We start from the raw sequence: 5,000 nt of genomic DNA, 5'->3' as shown, positions 1-5,000 counted from the left end.
CAGCTGCTCCTTGTACACGCGCTGCCGTGTGTCTTATCTGCACTTTAATATGCCTCTAGACCTTTGCTATTTAGAGCAATATGGTGTTAACAGTCCTTTAAGCAATCCTTAAAGAATAAGATGTATGGGAATGTGGTTGTGGTCGATTTAAATGTTATCAGTTCGAGGGGTGATTATCGACACTGCCTAGTCTTGGTATTGCAATTGATTTGAGTGCTGTCTTTTACCATCATTTCTCCACCAAACCATCACTCCGTGATTCTCTCCCCACACCAAACGCCTACCCTTCCGCCATCATTTTGTCATTTCTCCATAAGGCCACCATCCTAGATTTTTTACTACACCCCTCAAAATCAAAGTGCCTCACCAGCACTCTGCCAATCATCCACCATACTGTCAACCTGTCATTCGTTAACCACACCACACCCTGCCATTCGTCCCTCACGCCTTCACCCTGTCACGGTGTCATCCCCCCTCCCCTGGGCTCCCCTGCCCATCCCGCTCTCCCACGAGCCTCCAACGACACAACAGAACCACCAGAGACCAAAAAGGACAATCGATTGCCTTCATAAAAGTCATCAATAACTTGTCGGCAACGTCCACCACTAATGAAAAAAATATGTAGGAGTTGATCTGAATAATTTCCATTAAAATACCATTTTTTAATGGCATTCACAGCCGGACCTAAAATAATATGAACTAAAATAATAAATAAATACATTCATCGATGAAAAGCGAGCTGAACAGTTCGATATCTTTGAATTTATTAAACTTTTCTCATTTAATCTGCAGATTAAACTAGGAAATTCCGGTATCATGGACAATCAATTATATTTTTTTATGAATTCAGTCCGGGGAACATTTATGAAACTGGCTTAAAATGAGCCAGAAAATGCATTTCATTGTTTTATACCTTTTTGCTGAAGAAAATCGAGCTATCAAACGGCTGTTTACATTCCAGAAATGTTGAAGACTATTAAATAAATAAATAAACAAATAAATAAATTAAATGTATAGATAGGTAGACAGATAGCTAGATATAGATGTGTGTGTGTGTGTGTGTGTGTGTGTGTGTGTGTGTGTGTGTGTGTGTGTGTGTGTGTGTGTGTGTGTGTGTGTGTGTGTGTGTGTGTGTGTGTGTGTGTGTGTGTGTGTGTGTGTGTGTGTGTGTGTGTGTGTGTCGTATGTTTGCTAGTACGTATATACCCGTGGGTATATGCGTACCTTTTGTGTGCTTTTATCCCTGTGTACCCATGAGTATGCTTACACATACAGCCTACGTATGACTGCGTGCATAGGTATGTTGACAGCTGTGCGTATTCCTGGTCATAAGTGTGTTCGATTGCGTGAGTTAGCTTCAGAACGACACACACTCAAGAATTAACCCTCGTCACGGACAACACGAACGCCGCCTCACGCACTGAACGCAGCTCTCGCAAATTCCACGCAGTTGAACGCACGGAACGTTAAGAAGGAATATGCACTCGTCGCAACGCTCAACGCAACTCTCGTGAACAACCCCCACTTGAAGATATAGATTCGTTCTTATTGAACTGTGAACTATGGGCGGGAGTGGCTGGTATTTCCAGTTCGTAAATGTGCTGTTGTTGTTTGAGTTTAGTGATTTTGAAGAGCGTGGAGTACGTAGTGAACTCGTTCTTACTGTGTGGTATCTTTGTGATTTTCGTTATTCCTGGGTGGCGAACGGACACGAAACCCATAGAATTCATAATAGGCTATACGTTGTACTCTGCGTAAGTCACGAATTCGTAATATGTGACTGTTAAATAAGGAACTAACGAATCCATTTAAGTATAACACATTTAACACATTTTTTATCTTTTAATAAACCTGACGAATCTATTTTTCTCGCGCTTTCATAAGACATGGGAATTACGACACTATATTACGCGCAAGAATCAAACTTATTTTCATTTGTACGACTATTGGCTTTATTATAAATAAAAATGATGCAAAATCTACGACTCTGAATGTCATACCACGCCTCACATTTATATATATAAGGTACAAAACAGATATTCATTTATTATAAAATCCTTGTACTATTGATTATAAAAGGTTTCAAGAGAGCCACGAATTGTAGAGGTATAACGGCGCGAGGCAGCCGAAGTGTGAGTCATAATAAATTCGGTATTTCTCTGATTCAATAATAACACGACCTCTGATTCATACTATGTGAGGCGAAGTGTTACTATGCAATTAACCCTAGTAATTAAGCACAGTAATTAACTAATGCCCCTCTATAATTGCCTCCGATCTTAGCTGATCAAAAGAAAACGAGCTGGACATGTTCCAAACGTGTTCGGGAAATGTAGCAATGCAGCACAGAAGGGAGGAGAGCAATGCCCCCCCCCAAAAACGATGCCCAAATCGACTCTCGCGCCCAACCAAACCGGTTTAGTAAGTGCAGTAACCCTGTGGTTGAATCCCCCCCCCCCCCCCAACACGCACGCACTTTGTCGGTGTGCGTACCAATGCAGCGTGTATTGGGCATGCAAATTGCAGAAGGAGGGGGGGAGGGAGGGAGGGAGGGAGGGAGGGAGGGAGTACATACTCGGCAGACAGAAATACCCACAAACTGATGCCCGGGTACCAACTCATATCTCGTACCCAAACCAGTCTATTTAATCAGTTCACCTTGGCACCTTTTATAGGCTCGATGGCACTGGTAACGTATGTTTTTATTTTTTTTTCTGATTCCAAGAAAGTAAAGTTTACAATCTCGGCTTTCGCGTGACAAGTCTGAAAACCACCACGAAATTACTCACACCGGACAGTAATATGAGGAAACTGCTGATCTGTGACGGTAATATAGCGAAAATGCAGGAATTGCTGACACTATATCAAAATTATATATATTGGCTTTGTAATCGAAAAAAAATAGTTTCGCTTCAGATTTTCGATCTATTGTAGTCTATCATTTGAATAACAATATCAACTTGGTAACTTATATATTGAACATAGCGAACACGTGTTCTTCCTAACCTTAGTTAAGAGGTCGTGTTATTTAGGAAAGTTTGCCCTTGTGAGTTTCTTGTTCATAGAAGGTAAAAGTTCAATGTGAAAGAGAACAGAAAGATTTTTTTTTTCTTGTACACGTAGAAGAATGTCTTTTACTGACTCTTTTTCTCTTTTTTCTCTGTCTACTCTTCTTCCCGTTTTCCTTCCCCGTCTCCTCCTCTCCCTCTTCTTCTTTCTCTTCTCATTATTTCTGTCCTCCTCCTCCTCCTCCTCCTCCTCCTCCTCCTCCTCCTCCTCCTCCTCCTCCTCCTCCTCCTCCTCCTCCTTCTACCTAGTCATATAATTTTCAACATCCGCAATATAATATAAAACAGTTATTCTAATGATCGTCGGTTCAGTACGTCATGAATTCCGTCGATGTAGTCAAGAGTCGCTTTCGTCAGCTTTGCTAGGCGGTGACGGATGAAAATTAGCTTTTACCTTTTAATTCTTAACTTGCAAATCGTCTCCTCGGATTCCTCTAGACATACAGAGGGGTTGGGAGATAAATTGATGGTAGTTTGTTTCCCTTTTCCAATAAAATTGTCAAATAAAAACATTCTCTTTTTCTACGATTCCATGTTACGAAAATCTGTCTCTCTGTCTATCTCTGTCTCACTGTCTCTCTCTCTCTCTCTTTCCCTCCCTCCTTCCCTTTCCCTCCTCCCTCTTCCTCCTCACTCCTTCTCTCATATACATTTTCCACAACCACTTCTATTACCAATCTACGGCCAACAGCAATCATTATCATTATCATATCACCAATTCCACCCAAGGGACCGGGCGTTTGAGCAGCAGGGTCAGGCAGGAGACCGAGAGCGCCCGGGGCTGGGTGGAAGGTTGGGTCAAGGGGCCAGTGACCCTTTTTCTCTTTCACCGAGGGCCTCATCTTCGTCAGTCCGCCCCTGCTGTCACATTCATGCTCTTACTATCACCACAAATAATTCTAGATTTAAATTCCGTATCTAAGGCGAAGAATAGAAATCAGATACATATCTTTCTTTGTAATACTAGAAGAAGAACGTAGGGAAGAAAGAAAGAGAAGATAGAGAAGGAGAAGAAACAGTGGAGGATTAGAAGGAAGGAGAGGCAGAAAGAGAAGGAGAATACTTAACATAATAGATCTACCAAAAGAACACGACGGAAAAAAAAACAAAAAAATATTTACGAAGACCTAATGTTCATGAAGAAGGTTTTAAGCTGTATCACACGGAATAATGAGAGGTAAAAGAAAAAAAGAATTTAGAAAGATATATAACAAGGGTAGGGTATCTCTGCTGTTCGAACGACGTAGGCTAATACGCTCTCTCTCTCTCTCTCTCTCTCTCTCTCTCTCTCTCTCTCTCTCTCTCTCTCTCTCTCTCTCTCTCTCTCTCTCTCTCTCTCTCTCTCTCTCTCTCTCCCTCTCTCTCTCTCTCTCTCTCTCTCCCTCTCTCTCTCTCTCTTCTCTTTTTCGCTCTCGCTCTCGCTCTCTCTCTCTCTCTCTCTCTCTCTCTCTCTCTCTCTCTCTCTCTCTCTCTCTATCTATATATATATATATATATATATATATATATACATATATATGTGTATGTGTATATGTATATATATATATATATATATATATATATATATATATATATATATATATAGACATACACACACATACACACACACACAAATATATATATATATATATATATATATATATACATATATATATATATATATATATATATATATATATATATATATATATACATATACGAAGACCTGAATACCAATATACAGTTATGTTCTTCCAACTACTTCTGCACTACATCACACATAACCAGTACATCGCTCTAAAGCAAGTCAACCTACTCTACAAATAACAACAGGGAATTCTTACCAAGCTGAGTTCATTTCACGGAAACACAATATACTCCATTCTGCTGCTGACGCCTCCTTCTTCGTGTTATTCTTCGGTTCTTCAACGCTAAACACAAACACACACACGG

At 40.4% G+C, this 5,000-nt stretch overlaps 1 protein-coding gene across 1 annotated transcript in view; it reads right to left on the bottom strand.

Moving 5' to 3' along the window:
* Positions 1-5,000, bottom strand: part of LOC125026333 (carbohydrate sulfotransferase 11-like) — a 27,393-nt gene that overhangs the window by 22,055 nt on the left and 338 nt on the right. The window contains exon 1 of the mRNA XM_047614701.1: positions 4,892-5,000. This exon is cut by the window's right edge and continues 338 nt beyond it. The gene's annotated coding sequence lies outside the window, so the exon portion shown is untranslated. The remainder of the gene's footprint in view (positions 1-4,891) is intronic.

Source organism: Penaeus chinensis, chromosome 6, assembly GCF_019202785.1.
Source record: "Penaeus chinensis breed Huanghai No. 1 chromosome 6, ASM1920278v2, whole genome shotgun sequence".
Taxonomy (NCBI): Eukaryota; Metazoa; Arthropoda; class Malacostraca; order Decapoda; family Penaeidae; genus Penaeus; species Penaeus chinensis.
Note: the sequence above shows the minus strand (reverse complement) of the source record. Positions and strands in the feature narration are given on the sequence as shown.